Genomic DNA, 19,480 nt, shown 5'->3' with positions numbered 1-19,480 from the left:
GGTTCAGACACCCCGAACAATGCTGCAAAGGGGGTACATGGGACCTCCCTGCCAATGGCTTTGGTCAGAAAATCAAACAGATGATTCCAAAAAAGCTGTAGAAAGAAAAGGTGAGATAAAGTTCCTCGATCACTTGAACACTTAACACAGAAGGCTGAAACGTTCTTATGTATTTTTTCCACTTTAGTGGGAGAGACATGCAACCTATACACAACCTTAAATTGGATCAGACTATATCAAGCATTTATAGAACTACAATATATATTCTTAATGCACTCTTGCCAAACATCATCAGTAACATCCACCCCCAGTTCTTCCTGCCACTGCTCCCTACAAGTATCAGATGAAGGACTGTATATATCTAGTAAGGCCCTGTAAAAGCGAGACACAGCACCTCTAGTGTAGGGCTCAACTGACACGAAGTTGTCAAGCACTGAGTTTTGAGGAATCAAATCATATTGTGAAATAGATGCATTGATGAAATGTCTCAACTGTAAAAATCTGAAAAAATGTGAATTAGGAAGATTCACAGATTTCACCCTCAATTGCTGAAAAGATGGAAAATGTCCATCAATGTAAATATCTTTGAGAGAACAAATCCCTCTTCCTTGCCATGTCACAAACGTGATGTCCTCCAGCCCAGGTCTGAAGGCATGATTGTTACACATTGGAGCATCCAGATACATTTTAGCCTTTACTGTGCCCAATAGTTGGTTCCAGACCTTAATTGAATTTTGAATTACAGGATTTCTGCCATATAGTGTATTCTTCACTTTTATCGGGCTATTAAGCAGGGCTGGAAGACAAGTTTGTCTACAAGACAGGTGTTCCATCATCAACCATGAAGGCTGTCCTTCCAAATCAGCACCTGGCACATGGCCAACAGGGGGCGCTCTCTGGTTACTAAACCATCAGGGCCCATAGACAACGCCTCTCACTGATGATGACTTGTTAATGGCAAGTTCTTTTCTTGTTTTCAGTCTGACCCACCCTGCTCTCACCAAGTCTGGTTTCAAAACTCAAAAAAGAAGAGAGAGGCCAACTGTAAAATCTCAGTTTGTACCTCACAGTGAGGTGAAATCTTTTTTTTATATCCGCTCTATGAGTCAAAAGAAACAATTTGGTCACCCTTCCCTTTTCACTGCAATGTTCTGCATTAAACATGATTTTTATGAGTTCTCATAGCTCATAGGGCCTGTAGTACTTGTAGAGCTTATAGAAAATATATGTTAAAGGTTTAAGGTAAAAACTGCTCAGCTACATAAAAAGAAATGCCCTGGTTTCCAAACTCCCCTGATTTTAATTCAGTTAAGCATCTACAAAACACACATAAGAATAAGAAAACTGTAGGAATAAAACCAAGAGAGAGGCTTGGTCGCATCCCTCTGTGCTTATGCATAGGTCGAATGGTGATTGGCTGAAAAGTTGGCTTCGGAAGGAAAATAAGCCACAGCTGAGTTCACCACAAAGAGGAAGAAGCTTTAAAAAAAATCAAAGATTTAAAAAAAGAAAAAAAAGTGTATAAGAGATGCACTCTTACACACTGAGGCTTCAGTGGAGAGATTAAACTGTTTTTGTTTCACTCGCCACAAAGCAGTCCTTTGTCTATTATGACTTCTGTCCGCTCCACAACAGGAACCAAGAACAGGACAAATATGAACAGGATTATCCCACATTGTTGATTTTTTTTTATGTATTTTTAAACTGATAGTATGCAAGGCTCTGAGTAGCACCTACAGTCTACCAGTGTGCTAACACGCAGGACCTGAGAGACATAAGACTTACAGACGGCCCCTTGGTGTAATTGGGGATATTCTTCTGGCATAGCAAGTAAAACAACTTCTACTCCAGCCTGGAGCCAAAGCATTTGATGAATAACTTTTGCATTTAAAAGCAGGAGCATTGAGCCTTTCATTTTCCCTGCAAAAAAACTACTTCCCAGCATGTTAAGAAAATCTGCATTAGTTTGGACATGAGTGATCGTTTTCACACACGCTGAATATCTTTACATCAGTCTTTGAAATTCCCGTTGTAGTTTTCATCTCTGTTTTTGCAGTAATGTGTGTTGAATGTAGCCATAATACTGATGGTGCTGCTGCAAAGTCATTGTTTTCCAGAAATGACTCCATTTACATGCAGCTTTGGTCTGGTTTGCCTCTGTAATGTAAACATTTCATTTAGATTATGAGAACTTTTATTGGCTGCAAAACAGAGCTAATGTTTATTGCAAATTTAAAACAGAGAATAAACAGAGGTTTAGATTGGCAGCTTTGACAGAGCACAATATTGTGTGTGTGTGTGTGTGTGTGTGTGTGTGTGTGTGTGTGTGTTGTCTCTCTCTTCACTGTCCTTCAGCAGTTCAACAATCTAATTTGCATACTCATAAATCATTCCCATCCAACATCTCTCTCGCTCTCGCACACACACATACACCTGTGGGCGTTGTAATAATGAGGTGTTTGAATACCTCTTTCAGCTCAAACAAAAATAGCCCACATGTCCATGGATGGGCTGAATTAATGGGTCAATAAAATGTTGCACTGTGACGTCACGCAGCCCTGTTTGTTTCCTGTTTACTCCCAGTAGCCTGCATCAGTTTTCCATAACTCTCACCTCGCTTGTTAGCTGAACTTTATTAAAGTTTCTGGCAGTTTAACTGTGACAGCAAACTTGCGCTAACTTTAACGAGGGAGTCATTTTAACGAGTATCCTAATGTTTCTCCAAACCAGGTTTGCCTTCAAAGCTGCTGTCGTTCCTCTTGGCTCGCTGGAAGTATTCCTCAGAGATTATGGTCAGTGTTGACATGACAGCATGATCCCAAACTTGCTCTACCGGATTGATATCTGGAGACTGTGGAGGAAATTTGTGTACAGTAAACTCATTGTCATTCTCACCAAGCCGGTTTGATTGGAACTTTGTAACATGGACCGTTATCCTGCTTTGGTCATAAAGGGAAGGATATCTTACTCTGTACGCCACAGCTTCCTGAACTTAGCACTCAAGTCAGCTCACAGTAACTCTGGATTGCACTGTATTACAGCAAAATTCAACTTGAATGTGTTGTTGGATACTTTGGGAGTTTTGTTGCTTCGTTTTAAAATAAATGTCCATAAATTTGAATAATAGCCAGCTGCCTAAAATAAATTTGTCACGAAGCAGCAGCTGAGAGGTTCATGTAGCCGAAATACTCTAATTTAACCGTATTCTTCTGCAACTCTCAACTGCGGCAATTAAACATATAATGATGTTTTTGGAGATATGGACTGTGCCTCACTTCAACTGAGTGCTCTCATCTAAAATAAATATAAAACTTGTTGTTTAGATTGCAGAGATCTTGTGATCTTCTTTTCTCGATAGGGTTTTTAAAAGTCTTGAGGGGTTAACATTTTTTGTGACCAATCACTGGAGTGTGATTAGATGCTTCAGGACTGATTTGAAATCAAAATAAAGTGCATGAAGTGTTTCCACTCAGCAGTCTCCAGCTGCCTTCGCAGTTCTGATTTCAGCACTTGAAATTTGTTCTCTGTTGTGTTGTTTGTTTGTGTTGTTTCAGCCCGCTTCCATTCAAACATGACAGTGACAAGCAGACAAACAGGCAGCTGGTAGGAATACACTATCCAAGGACAGCTGACCAGACGTGTGGGTATCAGAGGTCATAGTTCACTGTCAGGTGTCTAACGCTGGGTTTGTAGGGGAGAGTAAAGTCTTTGCTGTCTTAACCAAATGAGTAGTTGCCACTATTCATGACACACTTCATTAGAAATTGAATTACCAACTTGTGGGTGCATGCCCCTGCCAACCAGTCAAGGTACAGTTTGCACAATGAACACTCATATATGCAGTGAATGCTTGGAGGGAATTTATTAGGGCTCTTGTTTGAGTCAGTGAGTTGTGCTGCGCGGATGTCAGGATGTCCGAGTGGTCTAATGCAGCGGTCCCCAACCCCCGGGCCTCGGACCGGTATCGGTCCGTGAGTCGTTTGGGGTTGGGGACCGCGAGAGTTGAGGCTCAGGTGTGAAATTCAGGGTTTTCAGTGTTATTTTGTTATCGTTAACTCGGTTTTCCTGGGTCTTTTCACGTGTGTTATGAATAAATCTTCTTTTTTTCGGTACAGGTACTAGTTTTATTTTGTTGTAGACTCAAGTGTTAGGCACTTCCTCAGCAAGGGGACATCTGGTCTATAAATGGAGGCGTGGGTTCAAATCCCACTCCTGACACACCTTTTCCCACACATTGCTCTCTTCTTGGCAGTGAATAGATCTGAAATCTACTTTCAACTGGACAGTTGGTCTCTTTAGATGACATCTGATTACAGAGTTGGAAGTGATTTATTAAGCCTCTGCAGTTATAGAGGCCTGGGTTCAAAGTCCAGTCCTGACAAGTTTTGACTTTCATTTAACATGACTAGAAATCATTTCTGTAAATGAAATAGTGGCTAAATTAAAAGTTTCTCTGTCAAACATCACTGAAGCTTTTTTTTTTTTACTGAAGGTCAGTTTATGGTCTCTCAGAATCAGTTAAGAGACTCACACTTAAACTTGCCTTCTTCCAACAGCCGTCAGGTTAAAAATTAACAGATTTCCAGACACCTTCTTTAACCAGCAGTTCTTCATTAACTATGAAGAACATGATGGGAAAACTGTGAAGGACTTAAATTATTCAGTTCTAAGGGTTCTGGATATAAAACATCAACTCCCTAAGGCATTCACGAGATACTGCATTTGTGAACATTTGGTGGCAATTTCAGGCAGGGTTTAAAAAAATGTGACAGTGTGAGGCTGTTAAACATCTGTGAAATGTCAAGAACTAATATGATCAGCCAAAGGAAGTGGGCCTATAGTCTGAAATCATATGAAACCACACGTTTGAAATACCTGCTTTATGTTTAAAACCTCCCTACTTCACAGAATATGAAGTAACTGCTGCTATGACTCTATGTTCAAATCATCTGAGCGTTGTCAGCTGACCTACATTTGAGGCCTATGTTTTGAAAAGACGTTTTAACATCCTCACCTGTAAAATGCTGCCTTCTGTTTTTGAGAGTTTCTGTTAAAGTCTACAGAGGATAATTACAAAAAGTTCCTTTAATGCAACATAGCCTGAAATACTGGACTAAGGGCTAGATGAAGAACTAGACTTACCACTCTGTGTCAGTATCCTTCAACCTAAAGCTCAAATTCTGGTGTATATACAGAACTTGAAAGGACTTTATTAGGTCAAAGAAAACATTTGTGGCAAATCTGAATAAAATTACCCACAAGGTGTTCAAAAGTGAGCACTGCTCTCAACTGTCAGGATGGCCGAGTGGTTTAAGGCACCAAACTCAAGCATAAGGGTCTTATGGTCTCCATATGGAGGTGTGTGTTCAAATCCCACTCTCGAAAAAGCAGCTTTTTAAAGGAAGTGATTTTAATCCTGGAAAGCCTGAGAATTAACTTTTAACAGAACTAATTACCTGCTTTAAAGAAACATTGTATCAGGCACTAGCATTACCTCGAACAGGCAGTATGTTTAGTTGCACTTTACATTACCGTCAGTCCATACTTGTGGAAAATATATAGTGAAAACTACATGAATTAAACAGCTGGGCTCCTGATCTACCTTAGTTAAGTGATAACATATCAACTCTGTTTCCGATATAAGCGCATACTGTGCTGATTGAGTCTGAGAGATGATAAGGCACTATGAGGTCTTTAACATATAACAAAGGCCTGATTATTTAAGATATTGAATGTGAGGTGAAGGGTTGTAAAGTGTGCAAGAGAATGACTAAATGTGGTCCTACAAGTTTGCTTAACGTGCATGCTGAATCGCATAACCCTGGTAGAATTTGTGCCTTAGAGTTTTCTTGATTTTGCAGAAGCGTTTGGAACCAGAAATTAACAAGCAAATAGTCAAGTGATCAGATGTAAAATACATTTACAATCTCCAAGTTGTTCCCGACTTTAATGTTGAAATGTGGCCTTGAAGGAGATGTCACCTTCACAAGATTAGACATCTATCCCATTCTTTGTCTTTGGCACAGAAGCATAAAAACTTGGCCAGGCTGCTGGTGGTGCTATGGAAAATACTCTGAAATTCTCCAAATACAGGAGCATACATCAGCTCGGGACCATGAGTGTCTGTACAACATTTTTAATAGCTGTTGAAATATTTAAGTCTTTCAAGGTTGCATGATTGGCACTGCTATAAGAGAAAAATTATTAAACAAGGAAAATCCATAGTTTCTATAAAATGTCCATTAAATTCTATATAGATCTGTCTCCTTTTTTCTGATTCATTCTCTGTCCTCTTTGAATTTAATACACAGGGTGGGCCATTTATATGGATGCACCGTAATAAAATGGGAATGCTTGGTGATATTAAAGTCCTGTTTGTGGCACATTAGTATATGTGAGGGGGCAAACTCCTCAAGATGGGTGGTGACCATGGTGGCCATTTAGAAGTCGGCCATCTTGGATAGAACTTTTGTTTTTTCAATAGGAAGAGGGCCATGTGACACATCAAACTTATTGGTAATGTCACAAGAAAAACAATGGTGTGCTTGGTTTCAACGTAACTTTATTCTTTCATGAGTTATTTACAAGTTTCTGACCACTTATAAAATGTGTTCAATGTGCTGCCCATTGTGTTGGATTGTCAATGCAACCTTCTTCTCCCACTCTTCACACACTGATAGCAACACCGCAGGAGAAATGCCAGCACAGGCATCCAGTATCCGTAGTTTCAGGTGCTGCACATCTCGCATCTTCACACCATAAACAATTGCCTTCAGATGACCCCAAAGATAAAAGTCTAAGGGGTCAGATCGGGAGACCTTGGGGGCCATTCAACTGGCCCACGACGACCAATCCACTTCCCAGGAAACTGTTCATCTAGGAATGCTCGGACCTGGCACCCATGATGTGGTGGTGCACCATCTTGCTGGAAAAACTCAGGGAACGTGCCAGCTTCAGTGCATAAAGAGGGAAACACATCATCATGTAGCAATTTCAAATATCCAGTGGCCTTGAGGTTTCCATTGATGAAGAATGGACCCACTATTGTACCCCATATACCACACCAAACCATCACTTTTGTTGTTCCAACAGTCTTGGAGGGGTCCATCCAATGTGGGTTAGTGTCAGACCAATAGTGGTGGTTTTGTTTGTTAACTTCACCATTCACATAAAAGTTTGCCTCATCACTGAACAAAATCTTCTGAGGGTCCTGTTCCAATTTTTGTTTTGCCCATCCTACAAATTCTGTGCGCCGATCTGGGTCATCCTCGTTGAGATGCTGCAGTAGCTGGAGTTTGTAAGGGTGCCATTTGTGAGTAGCTAATATCCACCGAAGGGATGTTCGACTAATGCCACTCTCCAGTGATATGTGGCGAGTGCTACGCTGTGGGCTCTTGCTGAATGAAGCTAGGACAGCCACTGATGTTTCTTCATTAGTGACAGTTTTCTTACATCCACATTTTGGCAAATCCAACACTGAACCAGTTTCACGAAACTTAGCAAGCAGTTTGCTAACTGTAGCATGGGTGATGGGTGGTCTCGTAGGGTGTCTTGCATTTAAATCTGCTGCAATGACCCGGTTACTGCGTTCACCAGATATCAACACAATTTCGATCCGCTCCTCACGTGTTAACCTCTTCAACATGCCAATGGCTGTGAACAAAGAGAAACTTGTAAATAACTCATGAAAGACTAAAGTTACGTTGAAACCAAGCACACCATTGTTTTTCTTGTGACATTACCAATAAGTGTGATGTGTCACATGGCCCTCTTCCTATTGAAAAAACAAAAGTTCTATCCAAGATGGCCGACTTCTAAATGGCCACCATGGTCACCACCCATCTTGAGGAGTTTGCCCCTCACATATACTAATGTGCCACAAACAGGACTTTAATATCACCAACCATTCCCATGTTATTACGGTGTATCCATATAAATGGCCCGCCCTGTATATTGTCAAATTGAATAAATATGTCCTGTGCAATCTTTAATGCTGTCTACATTAAAGGCCAAAGGCCAGACTATATTTCCTACCATTATTTTACTCATGATTTATTTGCAGTGCAGAGATATACTTAGTGCTATCACTGACTGAAATACGGGGTTTTGCAGAGTTTTCTAATATGAAATGCTCTTGTCTGGTGACTGAGTGGATGAGTCAGAGCATGACCAGAGACAGCAAACAAGCCACAAGGAATAATGTGGCAGGCGGTGCGTATGATTGTGTTTGTCTCTATGTGCTGACCCAAGTCTAAGTAAAGTGTATTGACAAGCTTTAGGGTGTCTGTGAAACACATGAAAGCATGTGTACGCAAGACTGTGTGTCCGTATTTACATGGGCTTTGTTTGAGGAGACAGTGTAAACACACACACAGAGCTTGGTTGTCATTCCAACACTACATTTAACAGCTCAGTTAGTCAACCAGTCAGCCTTGCAGCCCAGAAACACTGTTAGCGATGCGTATGATCAGACACTTCAAATGCCAAACTGATAATTGACCAGTCATCTCAAAAGTTTGTCAGACAGCTAGTGATTTAGGCTGTTATTTATGTCAATGTCAGTGATTCCTGCTGAGGCATCAATCATAATTACATCTCCAATGATTCTATAGGAGCGCTGCAAGAGCTCACTAAAGTTATAATTCTTGAGTAATACCACAGATTATAAGAAAGAATGATAGCTTCCATAGATGCATTCTGATTCTGATAACTTTATTTATCCCCAAGGGGGCAGACAGTCTGTTAGGATGGACATACCCACTGTGAAGTTGCACATTGGTTTTGAAGCCTCAATTTTGGCTACCGCCTTGTTCATTTTTGGAGCCAGAAGTGACTGTTCAGAAGTGAGGACCCAAACGCAGGACTAGTAGACATGTTTAAGCAACAAAAAAACAAACCTTTATCGGCCAACTCAAAGTCTGTGACATATGCCCGAATACATAGGAGAAAATACAACAAATACCTCATATAGGACGTCAGAGATGGATCTGGCCCTTCAGTGTCAAGTGCTTGGAGCTACAACTCTCTCCTGTAGTGAGTATCTGCAGCCATATGTAAAACATGGTGGAGGCTCTGTTGTGGTTTAGGACTGCACTGATGGAATTTTGAATGTAGAAAAATACTAGATTTTTTCATTCCCCATGCAATACCATCTGGAAAAGATTTGTTTGATAATGCTCCATTTTTCAGTACATCAGTGACCCCAAACACACTGCCAGTGCAATTAAATCATCCCTGGCTAGACAAACACATCATGAAACACCATCAAACACTGTCAGTCATGGACTGGCCTCCTCAGAGCCCTGTCCTTGAAGCAGTGGGGGGTGTGGGGTGGTGGTGTTGGTGGTGATGGTGGTGGGTGACAGAAAAACTAACAGAAGAGCTCTGACTCTATCTTTGAGAATGCTGAAGAACTATTCCTGAAGATACTTAAAGAAATTACAGACAGCTGGCTCAGACAATGCAGGATATGTTAAACTTTGGTTAAAGTGCTCATTCCAAATATTTCAAGCTTGTTAAAAATGCTTAAACTCTGTTTCTGCCTTATGTCCTGAATTTCCATGTATGTTTTCAGATGCAGTATGCAGTTTTGTTACACTGCTGCTACACTGTTACACTGTTTATAAATATTTAGCTTGATGTCTTTCCATTTACATCACGCTGTTCATTTAAGAACTTATGGTCCAATTTACATTAAAAAACAACAAAACATGTTATGCCATAGAGGTTGGCTACCTAGTGATCAACAAGTCAGGGTCACATCATCAGCCCACACGTGACATCTGCACAAAGCCAAGATGGTGACAGTAAAAAGTTCAACACAAAGCTTTGGAACTTCACAAACTAATAAGTGGCATTTTTGTCATTTTCATTTTTTTTAAACCACGATAGTACCTGATATGTGTTCACTCTTAGAAAAACAAGATATGGTATCTAGCAAACAGACACAAACTTTAAACTATAAGTTATAGCCCTAAAATATATGAGAACTCTACACCCATGACCCTTGACCTTTCCCACATACATACATTCTCACTGGCAGCTTATTCAACTCAACACAAAATAATTCCCACCACTCCAAGTTATCCTAAAGCACTGATGCCTACTGTAACATTCAGGAGACTTATGAAACAAAAGGTTAGGCCTCTGAATGGCCCAATGTCAAGGATTACTTCTTAGACAAATTCTCCAACAACAAAGCCTCCATTGTGGCCCACCAAGCTCTCAAATTAACAGCGGGAGCAACCGCACACTTAACAGGGCTTGACAGGCAGCACCACCACACTCCCAGGCTTTGAAGCATCTGTAGAAAACAGGAAAAAGAAATGAAATCAGTGTCTCTGAGGAGTTTAAATAGATGATGATAAATAAAAATTAACATGTTCATAATATGTTTATAACTAAACTTTAATCTAAAGCATGGCTAACATCACCTTTGGGAGCTTCTGCTTGCTGCCTGTTGCCTTGTTTCTTGATTTCAATGAGTTTTCTGTGCTGTTCATCATTTCTCTTAAATCGCGCCAAATTTAAAGGAGGGGTTTTTGCTATCTTTAATTGCCTTCTATTTGTTTTCTATTTATCAATCTATTTATTTATTTGGGACTGAGTTTACTGCGAAGGCGGCAATTTGGTGACAATGAAGCACATCTTTTCCGGATGGGACTTTCAAAATAAAACCCCTTTAGGGAGCTTGTTTTAATGGGTTAAAAGAATAAGTAGGTTCTTATCGTTTATTTTAAGCTTGTATTTACTTTTAATTAACAGAAAATAATCTCTGTTGAAACACAAATCATTGCTAAACATTAAGTAATTGCGAGGACAATAATTACAATGCACCAAGGTGCCATTAATGTGCTAATTTGTACACTTTGTATACCTTCTGCACATTAACACATGCATGGAGCAGCTGCTGCAGGAAATGATGCATGCTGTTTTAATCACATACAAAGGCTCTCTGCTCCTTCTCTGCTGCTTTGTCTGAAGAAAGTTCAGTTAGACATGGAAAGGAAACAGTTGATGTTTTAAGTGTGTAGAGCTCAGAATTAGAATTTGAAAAGCCTCAAATGCATGCAGAGATATAGAAAAGACTCATAAGACTCATTCTTGTTTCTTTAGGGAGTTCTTCTTTCTTACTGTTGCCAAGTGTCAAAGCACCTGACTATTCCCATATGGAAAAGATATATATAAATCTTATGAAGTTTGTATCTGTCTGGTGTGAAACTTGTATGAAAAGCATACAAGAGTGAAAACAGATATAAGATCCCTTGAAAAATTATTTAAATGAAACGTGTATGTTTTGGATGCTTCCTAAAACAATATATAAAAGTAATGAGAAAGTGGCCATTTTCATGAGTAAATCACATAAGCCTTATATGATGGGGTTGCAATGTAAAGCTGCTTCATAACTAAAATTTACAGCGTCTTACATGGAGCTTCAGCTTCCTGCTGTCAAATGTGCCCAGATATTTCCTCAAGCTTTCCAGAAATGTTACCTTATTGATCTTAAAACTTTTCTAATGTCTCCCTTGGTTTTCTTGTTTTCAGTGTTTTAGAATAAAACCCTGCCTTTCCTTTGAGGCAAAAGAAGAAATTTGTTGTCTCCACTTACATGTCACTCTAACGGTAATGTTATTTATATGCACATGACTTTGCAGTGCTTAGACACTCTAGACGCTGTAATGCAGCACTGAAAGTAATCGTAGGTCCTAATCCTCTTACCAACCATCGCATGTCATTGCCTGCTCCGGTTGGATTGTCTGCTATGTTGTTTCGTAAACCCAGCAGCCTTTATTTATTATGTATTTTTGGTCTTATCCCATTTTCTTTGGTTTACTTATAGGATTTATTCTTTCTATTGGTCCCTAAAGTCTGTACTGAATGTAGAATAAAGGAGGTTCGAATTTGTCTGAATCAGCTGCAAAATCAAATACATTTCAGAGAGCTGGTGTCTCTCAAGATTTTATGGTCATTTTAAGTGACCAGATATTTCCCCTCATCGTTACTGCCCTTGTTTTACAATGACTTACTTTGATGTAAGTTTCCTTAGCTTTAAAGCTTGCTTTTCACTCTTATTTTTGTGCATTTGACTCATCTCCTATCTATCCTGAACAAGGAAATCCTTGCACATAAGATTTTTAAGGTTAAACCTTCTATAAGCTTTTATTTTGAAAGGAAGCTTGTGCATGCTTTTTGTGTTTGACGCTGCAAACCTGACGGAGCATATACGCCAACAGGCATTGGGGGTTAGTGTTAGGAGGAGGAGGAGGAGGAAAAGCCTTCACCCTGATATTCCTCAGTTTTGTTGCATCTCGCGCCGTTTCCAGTGGAGCTCGTGGCAGTAGATCCTGCTGGATGTGTGCAGCTCGCGTCGGCTCTGGATACGGAAAGCACGCGCTCCTTCCTTTAAAAGCTGGAAGTATACGCGTGTGAGCGGGCGCGCGTGTCTGAGTGCGTGTTGGCTTGCCATATGAATCACACCTGAGCCGGGTGTGCAATTCCTGGGCGTGTAAAGCACATAGAAGGCAGCGTGTCCACTTGTTTGCCGTGGGAATGTTGTTAAACTAAACTTCCCCGCAGCGGCTCGGGCAGACGTGCGCTGCGCTCCGGTCCGGTCCGGTCGGCACTCTTTTCCTCCCTCTTCCCAACACCAGGATGTAATTTGGGCAACTTTTTGAAGGTCCGAGGACACGCAGGACGAGTTTTATCAGCTAACATTTGATTTAATTGGGGAATACTGTCGGCAGTCTGTCGCAGAGGGACGCCAGCGGCGGATCCAGAGGTACGTTGAGCGGCGTTTTGGCTGCCTGCTTGTTACTTTTTAACCGCACCTTTTATGAATACTTAACGTAGAAACAAAACTATTGTTCGTCCTCAAGCGCAGTCTCCCAAAGCCCTTCACAGCAGAAAAACCTTTAAGGAGGATTTTAAAGATCTCCAGAGCACTCGTGATTCCTTATCAACGCGTGAATTCCCCTCGATGCCTTGTTTGGAGAACGCTACACCAAACTCCGCTTACAAAAGTTCAGGTTTAAAAACAAACATCGGTTATTAGCGATTTGAACGGTCACCATTGTGATTAAGTGGTGTTTTATACTTAGCATGGAAGGTAGTTGATATTCGGCATTAAAGCCATATTCCAATCACTGCGTTTTCTTTAGAAAAAACAACAACTTGTGGACATGATTTCATCCGTGTAATCAGCTGCCACTGAGGAACACTTTAAAACTTTAAGTTGCCAAAGTTTTAAAAGTGTCCAGCTGATATGGAGTCTCGGCTGTAATGATTGGCTGCAGAACGTAAGAGTCTTGCATATTGCTAATGGGTTAGAATACATTTAATTTAAAGGTTCCTAAACGAAGTCTGGCATATGGGAGACAGCGGAATGTGCTGGGACCCATCAATACTCAGAACATCTGGAGCCTCAGCCAGTGGGCTGATCCTGTTGAGTCGGTGACAATAATATATTCCAGACCGACTTCCTCCAGTGTCAACTCCACATATTGGAATTTACAACAGCTGTAGGAACCCATTATCTTTTATTGATTCTGCCCATTAATTCCATACCGATCTCAATGAGAGGGGCTTTTTTAAAAGACTCTGAGCTGTAACTCAACATCAGTTAGATATCCCTAACATTGTAGTTAATGTAATGTGGTTGAAGCAGATGTTTTTTGAAGGCATTATTGATCATAAGTGCCTAAACCATTACAACAGCAGCCAGATAATGGTTGTACTTAGTCAAATCTTTGGCTCCAAAGGTCATTAAAACACATTGGTCCCCATCTCATGCGAGGAACTATGAATCTTGGAAAGTGTGCTGCTGGCCATCTGCTTCAGAGAACTGCTGTACATGATGGGGAGGTAATTGCCCATGGTGTGAGTTAATGGATTAGAATAGCCTCCACACTGCACCTTGGGCTCTGGAGCCATAAAACTATTATAGCTGCAGCGACACAGCTCTGTTTAGATTCAGGTTGTTTGATGTTATTAGGGCTAACAGGACACTCCAATCAGCCGAGCGTGCAGTTTCAAGGCTTCTTGAGCAGTTCATTGTCATGTTTGAGCTACTGCAGCCACTGGGGGGAAGTTTGGATGAGCGGGAGTCGATCAGATGTGTCCAGAAACTTTATAACTCCTACCTTTTTTTCCTTCTTTTTTTTAACATGAAATTTGCAGCCAATTACCGGGTTGTGCTTACTGTGTCAGTATGAGTGATGGAAATGTCTCCTAAAAGTCATTGCTGGTGCTTGTTCAAGCAATGTTCTCAATGAAATAGCATCTCGAATGTGTTCTTAAAGCAATCGATGGTTCAAAAGCACCGTGTTAGTCTGAATAAGCTCTTCAGTAAATCCCCTTTTTTAAATGTTTTCCTAGAAGCCATGCTATTTAATAGGCAGTTTTAACTCATCTGCACACAATGCTACGGACAGCACAACACAAACCCTGTCTTCTGTTTAGTGAAGTGACTCGTCAGCTGAGCTTTACATTGAAAAAGCCTTAGATGCAGACAGTGCAGGTAAAGGGAATTTCACTGGCTGCTCACTGGGTTGATTCAGCAGGATGGCTGACTTTCAGCTCGGTTACGTAGAAATGGAGAACTAAGAGAAAGCAAAATAAAAGGGCAATGCCTCCTTTTTCACTTATTACTATGACATTTAACATTTTGGAAGGTCAGCAGGTTAACTGTGTGTTTTTTGGGTAACTTCTAGAGACATTTTGCATTTGGCGACAGAGCTTTTGGATCCTTGAGGTTACCTTTCTCTTTTCTATTTGCTTAAATAGGCTTTACCCTGGTCTGAAGGCTCGGCCAAATCAGAACTGGCAGTAAGTAATATTCGCTACTTGTACAGTTTAAAAAAACAAGACAAAACCCAGATGAAACAGGAAATGATGTGGGCTGAGCTGATAGTTTAAGTTGTTAAATTTGGCACCCTTTGCCTTTTGCTGGTTTTAAAGAACAACACAATTTAAAGGAGTAGTTTAATGTGTTTGGGAAGTGCACTTATGCACCTTTTAGCCACATGCTTAGTTTGTAACTGTGATATTACTGCGCGGTTAGCTCAGAGTGGAAATGTGTGGGAGATGGCTACACTCTTGGTAAAAAACAAAGTACACCCTCAGCCCTTGTATAGAAATTAATGAGGTAAATGGCAACCAGTTGCTGCTAATCATGATTAACTTAACATCAATTAGTTTGGCCAACTCTATAAAAGTGGAAGCTTTGGTAACTTCCTGGTCTGGAGCATTCAGGTGTGTCAAGGTCAGATTGTAATGCTGAGAGAAATTGCAAAATACCCAAGAGGTCTGACTCAGACTGCACAGCCCTCAGTTAGCATTTTAAAGGTTGAAGTTCATGACAGTTAGAAAAAGACTGAACAAGTATGGCTTGTTTGGAAAGGATAAGGAACATGGCAGCACACCTTAAGTTTGCAAAATTGCATCTGAACCAACTACAAAATTTCTGGAACAAGGTTCTTTGGACAGATGAGACCACAGTGGCAATATTTGGACATAATGCACAACACCACATGCCAACTGTCAAGCATGGAGGTGGAGGGGTGATGATTTGGGTTCCCTGTAGTCACAGAGTCAACCATGTATCCCTCAGTATACAAAAGTATAGTGTGTACTAAGTATTCTGGAGTCAAATGAGAGGTCATCTGTCCAGAGCTAAAGCTTGGCCCAAACTGGGTCATGCAACAGGAAAATGATCCCCAAGCACAGCAACAAATCTAAAACGGTCCATCTGATTGAAATGCTGTGGATAATACTTCAGAGCTGTGTGTAACTGAATGCCTGCAAATCTCAATGAATTAAAGCAATTTTGTAAGATGGGATGAGCTACAATTCCCCGCAAAATAAAGCTATCGTGTTATTGTCAAATTAATCATGTGGTGTGTTTAGTTTTTCACAGGACTGTCTCTAGACTGTCTAAAATGAAACAAAATGTACCTCAAACGCTCACTAATTCATAAACTGTTCATTTCAAAGTATTTATTACATTGTAAATGTAATAAATAATTACATTACATAGTGAATGATCTGTAACAAAAAAAAGCGGATATTGTCAAAGTCTCTCAGAGACAGCTAGTCTAAAGGTGAGGAATCAAGTATAGCTAATTAACTGCTTTATACCATCCAGATTCATTTAATCTTGTTGTATGGATTCAAACAAAAGAGTAAGGTTTCTACGCAATAAAGTACGGTACCAAGCTAGCTTGCTCGGGCAGTTTCCCAACTCCTCATTCAATTATTGGCTGATTTAACATCTAATGGAAAATGCCAGCGCTGCCTACGACATGGAAGAAAGGAAAAAGAGGAATTATCATTGATAACGGCTGGTATTTTTCCAGCGTGGCGATATCTATTATGTAAGTTTGATGTCGTTAGCCATTTCCAGGCCCAAACACTTTTTTACTTAAAGACTGAAAGAATTTGGAGTCTTTAATTTTCTGCACCACGTCAGTGCAGAAAATTAAAGACTCCAAATTCTTTCAGTGACAGAAATGATTAATATGAATGTCCTACAAGATATTTAAGTCAATACTCATGAAAAAGGGGATTTCTAAGGTTTAGAGGAGTTGGCAGTAAATATAGCTTGCTGCTAGACATCTCAAAGTAATTTAAGAAAAAATATGAGCACTGCTTTAAGTTTGGATTTAAACTAGGTTGGAAAACTTTGAAGAAGTTGACAAGAGGATGTGTTACCTGGTTACTAAGTACAGGCTATGGCTATGGTTCGGCTAATAAAGATAAAGGATGGGAGTTAAACTGTTCTCCTGAAAAGCCCATGTTGTGGTCCGTGATGTTCAAAGAGACTCTGAAAACCAAAGCTCCACCAAAGCAATATCTGTGATGAACCCATCCACAGCAGTCACGGAAACCATGAACTGTAGTACATGCTCTGAGTTTTTAAAAACCTAAGGACATGCCGCGTATGAATGGTGCTGATAAAAAGCTGGCGATGCTGCGAATGGTGACTGAGTAGTTTTAAGGGGCTTCTTTTCAGTAAAAAGAGAGACAGAGTATTGCAGCGTGTTTTTTAAAAAGACAAGAGGCTCATCCAAAGCAGCAGCAGATGTTTGGGCCCAGAAACAGGATCGGTAGGTCTCCACTTAACAAGCAGATTGGCTATCCACTTTGAGATGTTACCGAGCCTGCAGGCAGTGTCCTTCCAGCTCGGCTTCTTCTTTACTTTTTTTTTATATATCCTGAACCTGCTGTTGCTCTCACCTCTGCTAAGAGCTTGATTTTTTTTGTCTCTCATGTGTTTGTGTATTAAAAAGAGCAGCTCTGGCCCCACCCTGCACTGTGTAACCAACTGAACAAGTATTGTGTTTTTATGTTGGTAAAGCTCTCATCCATCAGAAGCCCAGTCAGTCTGAGGGCTTAACTATACATTAGTGTCACCTTTGCACTTCCACCGCTTGACTGTAAGAAACCTGTTTAAGTGGAATGCAATTTGGTGGTTGAGTAACAGCACCACATTCAATACTCTGCTTAAACAGGAAGTTATGCTACTGCTTATATACAGTACACAATGATAGTAGGCTGTAATTGGATATCTGTGCTAGATAGAAGCACAAGCAGATAATGTTGGTGTGTTTAATTTCTACTTCTGCTTTCAAACCAAAACTGATGGTTATTAGCAAGCTGTGGTTTAAAAAAAAAATTAGAAGAATTTGTTCTAAAAACATAAAAAATAATTATTTAATCCAGAGGAAGAATTTACAACAATACAGTGCTACAATGAAATACACAACTACTCTGTAAAAGTAATTATTATGTAAAATAATGCTTTTTGAAGCACTAAATTGTTAAGTCCCCAATTTCTTACGGTTTATGTGTGTGGTATTAAAAAGGGGAAAAAAAAGATGGTTTTGCAGGTGGTGTTGCAGCCTCATCATGCTATTAGCTCAGGGACTTTGCATGAATCCCAGGCTGTGTAGCATTTTGCACAAGCCCGTATAATTTAATTAGCAGTAGTGCATCGTACTCCATAGGCTGTGACCGTGCCACTGTCTGCTAAGCTGTGATGCTACTCTGCTGCATGTGCTGCACACAGTCCTGGGAGTAAAGGGAATAATCATTGTTTGTGATGAATATTGGTCTGCCAGTTTGTTAATTAAGCTCTATGAAATGCCTCCAAATTGAACGCAAGTACTGTATATGAGCAATTCTAAGCAATTATTGAAACTGTGCATTGATTTATGTATCACCCATTAGTGTTCAACAGTGTGTAGCTTGGCCTCTTGCCTACTTTTAGTGGCCACCAGAAAGGTCAATTTAAGCTAGCAGTACATGATGTAATTAATCTTCAAGAACATATTCTTGTTGTAAATATGTATCAGAAAAGATAATTGGTAAGTAAAGCTTTAAAATTAATAGTAAATCCCGTGCACCTCTGTAGACTCACCGCTGCAGGTATCACTGCTTGAAAGAGAGAGGTTGTTGTGGGCCTGCAGCAAGGTTTACAAGAAATCTGCCAAATGTGAACAACCAGCAGTTTAATCTGCATGCAAGCAGCTTTCATTCTTCTTAATGAGGTTGGTGGATGCGGCAGCTTAAAAGAAAGTTTTTTCATTTTTTTAAATCTTCAAAAAAGGTGATTTATTGGTATTTTATTGTGAAAACACTGACTGAAGAAACAATGACTAATTAATAATTTCACACAGTTTGCTTCAGAGCTGAATTGATTGATGGAGACAAGCTGGTTAATCAATCCTTATATTGAATCCGGGATGTTTGTATAGATTTTTATTTATTTATTAATAAATGAATCAATAAATCTCCTGATTATTATAACTATACTGTCCAAGTACATGCTGATGGGATAATTTAAATGTAACTAATATGCAGTGAAAAGTTTCACTCTCTGTTTTTGGTGTTTAAGTATGTTAAAGTTTAGCTTTGCAAAGAGCGACTGTTGGTTGAAATTACTTTTTAAATTCAGGCGAACATCCTGTTTCAGGTTTGCTTTGGGTTCTTACAGCCGTATGTGGAACAGACTGTTTCTGTAGTTGCAGAAAATGGCAGAGGCTGGTTTTAATCTGTATTTATAAGCTGTGAAATTGAACAAAATGTTGGAGATCAAACTGTCTCTAACAGATGGATGCAATGCTTCCTGTGCTGATTGTCTGCTGGGAGCTGCGCAGACGTTCTGCAGCATGTGTTGAGTGATTCTGCAACTAGAAACTTCACTTTTTAAAAATCTGAGCAGCTTCATAGGAGAGCTCCTTGTAGTATTTGTTGGCTTCTTTTTCAACATCTTTTTCATATTTGCGTAAAACCTTCTGAAAGCTTTCTAGACATCTTCATCTTCATTTTTATTTATTTATTTTTTTATGCATTTTCTAGCCTGTCAGCCTGTCCGTGGTTTTCAGTGCTGAGCAGCAGAAGCTGCTGTTGAAACGCAAAAAAATGTCTCCGCTCTCTTAAATTCGAAGCATGGACCAAAATTATGTTTCACAACTTGGCAGAG

The 19,480-nt window shown here is 40.0% G+C and overlaps 1 protein-coding gene across 1 annotated transcript in view; it reads left to right on the top strand.

The window, feature by feature from the left end:
- Positions 1 to 12,236: 12,236 nt before the first annotated feature.
- plxnb2a.1 (plexin b2a, tandem duplicate 1) overlaps positions 12,237 to 19,480 on the top strand; it is a 225,575-nt gene continuing 218,331 nt past the window's right edge. The window contains exon 1 of the mRNA XM_005750859.1: positions 12,237 to 12,778. The gene's annotated coding sequence lies outside the window, so the exon portion shown is untranslated. The remainder of the gene's footprint in view (positions 12,779 to 19,480) is intronic.

Source organism: Pundamilia nyererei, unplaced genomic scaffold (genome assembly GCF_000239375.1).
Source record: "Pundamilia nyererei isolate P.nyererei 1_Seehausen unplaced genomic scaffold, PunNye1.0 scaffold00291, whole genome shotgun sequence".
NCBI lineage: Eukaryota > Metazoa > Chordata > Actinopteri > Cichliformes > Cichlidae > Pundamilia > Pundamilia nyererei.
This window is presented reverse-complemented; position numbering and strand designations above follow the sequence as displayed.